At 40.2% G+C, this 8,041-nt stretch overlaps 1 long non-coding RNA gene across 1 annotated transcript; it reads left to right on the forward strand.

The window, feature by feature from the left end:
* The first annotated feature begins 381 nt into the window (after nt 1-381).
* LOC118499030 lies at nt 382-2,474 on the forward strand. Its single transcript, XR_004901529.1, has 2 exons — nt 382-1,425; nt 2,201-2,474. It is a non-coding gene; the product is annotated as an uncharacterized LOC118499030 (long non-coding RNA).
* Nucleotides 2,475-8,041: the final 5,567 nt, after the last annotated feature.

Below are 8,041 nucleotides of genomic sequence, written 5' to 3' on the forward strand. Positions count from 1 at the left end.
TAGGAAATGAATGAAGAAAAAAAGAGAAAAGATTTGAGAACTGAGCCCTGGAACCCTGCAATAGGAAGGGGTCAGGAAGATGAAGAAGGTCCAGCCAAAGAAAAGGAGCAGCGACCAGGGAGGTAGATGGAGAATGAGGAGAGTCGTTGACCAACAGCCAAGAGAAGAAAGAGTTTTAAAAAGAGTGGAGTGATCAATCAACTGAAAAATGCTGCCAAGAGGCTAGGTTAGATGAGGACAAAGAAGGGAGCATTTAATGAGACAACATGGAAATTGCTGGAGGCACTGACAAAAGCAATATCCATGGATTGGGGGCAACAACAGCTTGACTGAAGAAGGTTCAAGATAGAATGGAATATCTGGAAATGGAGATGGTGAGTATATGCAGCTCAGGATTTTTGCTAAAAAGGAAAAAAGGGACTTGTGTCCATGGGTCTATAGAAAGTATTTTGTTTTACAAGAAAATCAATGCAGCATGTGTTTTCTTTAATGGTATAGCATAAAGGGGAAATAGATGATTTGAGAAAGGGGACAATCGCAGGGTCAAATTCATCGAATAGGTAACCTCCTTGAGAGGTGAGCCTCAGACAGGAGTCAGCACAGTGCACCCGCCATGACCCAAAGGAAGGCAGAATGGATGGGCACTGATGCAGGTATGATGGTACATTTGGTAGTGGAATGGGAGGAAATTCCCTTTGATTGCCTTGGTCAACAACCAGCTAAGACCAGAAATGTCCAGCCTGTGTCACCAAAGCAGAGACTCATGGGTGAGATACATGCTTATCATGTTAAGCAACTGACAGTGAAATGATGTGTTACTTGATATTATGTAGCAATAGATAACTGAAGCAAGAATTGTCCCATATCAGTAAATATAGAGCTGCCGCATTTTATAAAACAATTACAGGCAGCATTACACTGTGCATGCCTTATTTCATTTATTTTACCATCTCCCTACTACTGTTTATCTCAGTTGTTACTATAAACAATGCTGCAAGGAGTATCTTCATACATATATCTTTGCACACACCTGAATCTGTACAGAGAATTCTTGGGTTGGGATTTCTGTATCAAAGTGTATGCACAATGATAATTCTAGATATTGGTAAAGTGAACTCTGTACAAAATATCAATTTACATGATTGCCCAAAAGTTATGAGTGCCTACTCCCATGTATCTTCATGTTATAACTTTTTTTCTTTTACCAACATGGTAGGTTAAAAAAAAAAGTGAATTACTGTAAATGTCATTTTCATCCTTCTTACTGGGCAGTCCTAAAATGACCCCACCATCTCTACCAGTTTCCACTTACTCTGAACATCACCTACTTCACAATAATCAGCCCTGCCTCCAGGGACACAGAGACATCCTCGCCTTACACCATCTTCCCAGTGGTTCTGTTTGGTCCACGTTCTCCTTTTGTTGGTAGGTTCTCCACTAAATGCAGTAAGTTATGATGAATCTAACATAAGAAAAATGGGGAAAATATTCCACATATTTCCAGAGAAATAAGTTATGTTTAAGATTGTTCATTATAAATTAGAATGTTGAAGCATAGTGGAAGAGGCTAAAAAGGAAGAAACTAAAAAGAGAGATGATGGATCAATAAGATTTCCTGAAGTCCCTCTGACTTTTACCATATTTCTTAATTTTGACTTCTCAAGAGATTTGTATGTTAAATGCAATGTACTTTAAAACACTTCAGCATAGACAGTGTAACAAACTTGTGAACATTTGTTAGTTTTCACCTTAGTGCTGGTCAGCTGCCCCAAGAGGATCCACATTCTCAGAAGTCCAAAGGGTAATTACCCAAAGGCTGAATACTAAGGTAATATGGGAAGTACTAACAAATATAAAAGGAAATGTAGGTGCATGTACTGGGGGAATATAATTCTTGGAGGTAGTGTTTGGGCCCTTTTATATCTGCCCAAACCCCACACTATTGTATCAGAATATGATATATTCAGAATATTTACATAATTAGTCAATGTGCCTTATAATTTTAAACAGTGAAACAAAGAGGAAAAAGTTCATTTATGGGTAGCAATAATAATTTGACCTTAACCTGAGGCTAAACACATTGGAAGCATTTCTAATTTTGCTATATAGATTCTCAGCTTTATTACTTTGTGCTCAAAGGGCAATTATCTTAGATAGTGGTTTCTGATATTTAAGTGTTTTTCTTTTGTACATCTAACAGGATTGCATTTGGAATAATAGCTCTCTCTGAAGTCAATGGGTCTTTGGAATAAAGAGTGTGGATAACTGAAGAGAATGGATGGAGTCCCACTAAGGACAAAGTAGTGATGCCTAATGCAGCCTTTTATCTTCTCCATTAAATGGTTATGCAAATAAGTGGCTCGAGTGAGACAACCTTCTTGAAACGGACATGATTTCCTGGAGGGCTGGAGAAAGCATAATGTCTTTAAGCTCTGAGTTGAACCCCTTAAATAAAGCACTAAATTGAAAAGATATATTTAAATTCAGCTGTTCATTGTCTTTTCAATTCTATCACTTTCCACTTAATGTATTTTTTTTTCTCTCACACATAATAAGGCTTAGTTATGAGCAAAAGAGACTGGCAGGAAAGACAACTCAGCCATTCAGGGTTTCTAATGGTCTCATCAGATAATCACAAAACATTGGTGCCATTCAGAGAGCACAGCCTGTGGGGCGGGGGGAGTAAGAGCGTGATGACGTGGCCACGGGCTCCATGGCTGGGACTGAGCTGGGATTCTGCCACAATCTTTTCAACCAACTCACTCAAACAATTTTTTTCTTCTTCCCCAAATCAACCGATTATTTGATTGAACTAAGAAACAAGTGGTTGTTTTGACTCCAGGCTCTAGCCTAACAATAAATTGAAGTTTGCATTTTACCATTTTACCATAGTTAAGTTCAATTCACTGCTAAGTTGACACTCAGTCTGAGATACAAAGCAGCTACAAATTATGTTCTGAAGCCAGTAAATCATTGTCAACCTATGTTGGCTTTAGAAATAAGCCAGACATGTAAAAATAGTGTCTGCTACCTCCTTTTCTTTATGAATTCCAAGCAGCCAGTGATCCTCTCCTTGTTTTACTTTGACCATTGTTTTTAAGGCTTATTTGTTTGGTTTTGAGTTTTTTAAATTGTTATGATAACTTATCCTCAGAGTGGTTGATGCTGGTCAATTTGTTTTGTTCACAATCACCAGGTATGCTTCCAAGAGCACCTGTGCCATTCTGAGGCTTCTGTACCTGCGTGATCCTTCTCCTTACCTTCCCCATTCTTGCCTCTTCATCTGTCAAGGGACTAAAGTTTTTAATGACACTGGGCCCATGGAAATATGGGGGCAAATATTCAGCTGGGGGACCTGAGCTTGCCCCAGTTTCCCATAATGTTGCATGCCACCTCCCACTACCCCCAACCCCATCCTTTTTTCTATCACAAAAGGATTACAGGCATGCAAAGTTACCCAAGTATCTAGGAGAGGGTTGGCAAACAGGTGTCATTTGTCACATCAATTCAGATTGGTTGATTGATGACAGTGGCTTGGCCATGTCCATGCATAATGGGAAGAGAGTGATTGACAAGTGATGTTGAACATGTGTGAGGAGCATGGCTAATATTTTCCCTCCTTCCCAGTTCTAAGGTGCTGTTTGGACTCTATTCACTGGATGAATAAGTACATCCAGAGGGAATAAAAACAGGATACCTTCTTTATGGGTTCATTGGCACTCAGCACTCACATGAGGCTCTTCCTTTCCCCACTCTCAGAGTTCAGAGGAAACCTCTTGAGATGATTTACATAGTCTCTGCGACCCGACCCCGGAAAGCGACCTTAAGCAAAGCCCAATGACAAAGGGTTGTAATGAAGTGGCTGAGTCACAATGACAAAAGGACCAGAGAACACATTCAAGTTTCCTCCTCACCCCATTATGTTGTGCTAAACGCTTGGGAGACAGCAAGGCTAGGGAGTCTCCGTGATGATGAAAAGCGGAAAGCAGCATCCCAGCCTCTTGTAGCTGGTGGTCCACTGGCTCTGTCCTTTGTATTGTACTTGACTCCAGGAGTTGCCCACCCTGGAAAACACTACTGGCCCCCAGAACAGTCTCCCGCGTGCTCTACAGAATGTCATTCTTTCTTTGAGATGAATGAGTCTTCCAAATAAGGACACCTGTGAGTTCCTTCAGTGTACTTATTTTTGGGTGTTACTTTTTAGTGTCAGTGTTTTGTTATGCTACATTAGGGCTGGGATCATGAGTGATCTCGTATCTCTGGGTTCTCTTCCTTTAACTATGGTTTCCTCCAAACATTTTGGTTCATTTTTGTCAGTTTTAGTCCATGGTTCACCTTTTTGCTCATTCTCTCTCCTCAGGCCCCATCCCTACCCACAGTCCTCACTCTTACTTTCTCTCCTTGCCATCTCTTGTAAAAAAAAAAGCATTTTTTATTGTAATGATCTCTGTAAGTAGCATAAGAACAAATATTGCCCCACCCCCTTGCTGTGGGTTTCGCAACCTCTTTTGCTGTGAGTCTGAAGAGCTGGATAGCTATTCTCTCTACACCAGTATAGTGAGGTGTGGTGGCAAGAATGCCTGCAGGAGACCTAGTCATCCCACAGAACAGCTGTGTCATTAGAGGCAAGTCAACCCATCTCTACTTCTACATCTACAGGGTCCAGCAGAAGTAACACCATTGAGTGTGGTTGGTAGGGTACATGAATGTCTCCCACAAGATGGACAGAAAATTGAACATTTCACCTAAAATATCATATGGTGTGTTTGAGTGTGATGTTGTTATGTTACAGAATTACATGCTTGTGATTTTGTAATAAAAGATTTTGTAATAAAAAGGGGACATTACTTGTGTCAGACCCTGTATAAAAAGAGGGTAATTCTCCCTGCCCTATTTACTTTGTGGTTTCAAATGAAGACTTTTACTTGAAAGTCTTTATTTGACTGGTGAAATCTCTTTGTAAATTATAAATTGTTATATAAATGTTGTTTTATTATGGCTATCTCTTTGCATATCTGGTCACCCCACTCACTGTAAGGAGCTAATTATACTGCAGAAGGACCTGATTGTCCATTGTGGCACCTCACCAAAGAATGACAGATTCTAGGCCATGCCTATCCCAAATCGTTCTCACTTATCTGGGATCCTCTTTATGCTCCCAAGAATGCTGCCGGATTTCCTGACACTAACCATAGCACAGCCACATTCAAGAGGAAGAAGCAACTGGGGCACCCTCAGCAGTCAAGGAAACAACATCACCGTCATCAGTATGCCTCCCGAGTTACTCAGAGACTTTTATTTTTGCCCTCCACAAACTTCTTTAGGTGCAGGTCAGAAATCTCCAGATCCTTCATAGCCCAGTATAGATACAATTGTATAGGGAGAAAAAGTGCTTCCAGTGTAGAGATTTCTGTATTGACAGTCTTGTATGTGTATCTCAGCTCACACTTCGGTGATACATCTGTTTCCCAACTGGATCTAAAACACAATTGTGCTCTATTTTAACAAAATGATAAATTATGTCTAATCTGTGCTATGCTGCTTGGGAGCAGTTCCCTTGAAATCTTCTCCATGGTTCTATTTAAAAAATAATTTCCATTGAAAAGGCAATGAATATTAATGTGGTGTTTCAGGAGGTAACACCTAACTAAAATCTCAAATATCACATGCTGTAATCAATTCATATTTTCAATACAGCAGTTTCTCACCAACTGTGGAAATTTGGTTTCTGAAAATCCCAAGGTAAAAGAATTCATAGTTGAGCACTAAAAGATTGTACAAAAAAAGAGAAAAAAACAGCACTAGTAAACCTAGGGTTCATTACAAACCTTAAAAGGTTCTTACAGATACATTGTTATCAATTTCAATGAAACAATAAAGGCAGCATGCTCCATAAAGACAGAATCAATGAGATGATAAAATTTGAAATTTGTGATGTATGTTAGAGTATCTGGCCTCTCTCTACAAGGGGGATTTATCACAGGTAGGGACAAAAATATTGCTGAACAGGAGGAGGGTCAGCACTTACCACAGGCTTGGCCATGGGAGGTGTAGACGGGGTGGAAGGCAGGCTGGTTGTTTTACCTCCAACCACGTTGCATGAGATCAGGGAATGATACCAAAATGGCACCCTGAAGTGCTAAAGGAAAACCAGGGAAGTGTGTCTCAGGTAGATCAATCAATCTCATGGGGTGGGGAACAAGGGTGTTGAGCCCAGTAAGTAGCTGAAGAGGGAGGAAAGAAGGAAGAACAGTAACAGGTCAGAGCAGAAAATTTCGAGATAGGCATTAACTCCTGCACCAGTTTTGCACATTCCAGGTAAACTAGTATGTGGAAATGGTCCATCTAAAGACATAAGAAAGAATGAGCAGTTATGCTTTATTATTATTCCAATTATTCCCAATAAGTAGGACTTGTAATTTAAGTATGTGTACTGGAATTTTGCATAAGAACTTGAAGTTCAGAACAATTACTAGTACATTTTCAAAATATCTATATTCCCATGTAGAATTTTTCTCACATTTCATTCAATATGTCCTCCAATCTGGTAAAAGGCAAAATGATTCAAAGGCTCCATTCTTTACAAAGAAACTAAAATTTAGAATTGATTTTCAACCCTCCATTAAGCTGTTATTTCTAAAGAAAAAGATATTTTTCTCACCAGCCTTTGTAATTTGTATTTCAATCGTTACATGAATTATCAAAATTGTGATCTAAATCTTGGTATTTGGAGAAACCCAAACTCTTGTGCTGTATTCATGAATGTATTTGACTGGAATCCCAGCAGGTGTATGACCACATCCTTGAATTTCCTGATTGCTCTAACCACTTACCTATTCTGCTTTTGCAGTATTAGACAAAATGTGTAAACCAAGTGTATTAGTTTCCTATGGTGGCTGTAACAAATTGCCACCATTTTAGTGGCTTACGACAGCAAAATGTTAATATCTTACATTTGTGGAAATCCTAAGTCCAACATGAGTCTAAATGGGCGAACACAAAGGTGTCAGCAGGGCTGTTCTCCTCTTTGGAGGATCTAGGAATAAATCTGTTTCCTTGCCTTTTCCAGCTTCTAAAGGCTGCCTGCATTCTTTGGCTCATGGCTCCCTTCAATATTCAAAGCCACCAATGGAGGGTCAAGTCCTCACCCACGTCATTTGAATACTAACATTTTGGCCTCCAACCTTCACATTTAAAAAACTTTGTGATCACACTAGGTCCATCCAAGGAACCCAGAATAATCTCCCTATTTTAAGGTTAGCTGATTGACAAATTTAATTCTATTTGCAAATTTAATTCCCCTGTGCTGTATAATATGACATATTTACAGGTTCCAGGGACTAGGGTGTAGACATCTTTGGGGGGGGCATTATTCTGCCTTGCATGTCAGGTTTGTTAAAGAGTCACTAGGTAGTCACTAGGATCTGGTTCCATGGGCATAATTTAATAAAGTTATTCACAGAAATTGTGGAGTAGTTCTAATAAATTTACTAATGGAGGAACTAGAAAATTTCTTTATATTATTAGAATTACATTACATATGAAGAGACTGAAACAGGGTGCAGCTGAGAGGGGAGCCCCAAATAGGAATTTGTAATAGGGTCCAGAAGAGCTTGGAAATAATTGGCTCCACACCACAGGGCCACACCTGCCCAGAATGCGGGCAGCTGTGGCCAATTGTGAGAGGAGCCGGAAATGGGGCTGCAGAGGAAGATGGGCTCTGGGATTTAAATGGGGGCATGACGGCCATTGGGGGTCTCTCTTTTTTGGGGACCACGAGTCTGTTTAGGACCACGCAGCTTTGGTGTCTTGGTTGGGACCATGCGGCTTGGGTGAGAGTCAGAACCATGAGGCTTTGGAAGTGTTCTCTTTTGCCACAAAGAAGGTCCTGGGAGGACTGTGTGCATATGTGGGGAACTTTAGTTTGTGTTATTTCAAATAAATAATAAATTCTGTTCCCTTTCACTGATCTCTGGTATTAAGAGGCATCTTTCCTCAGGCAGCAGGCAAAACGAACCCAGTAGGTGGGGAGGAACCCCCG

Source organism: Phyllostomus discolor, chromosome 2, assembly GCF_004126475.2.
Source record: "Phyllostomus discolor isolate MPI-MPIP mPhyDis1 chromosome 2, mPhyDis1.pri.v3, whole genome shotgun sequence".
Classification (NCBI taxonomy): domain Eukaryota; kingdom Metazoa; phylum Chordata; class Mammalia; order Chiroptera; family Phyllostomidae; genus Phyllostomus; species Phyllostomus discolor.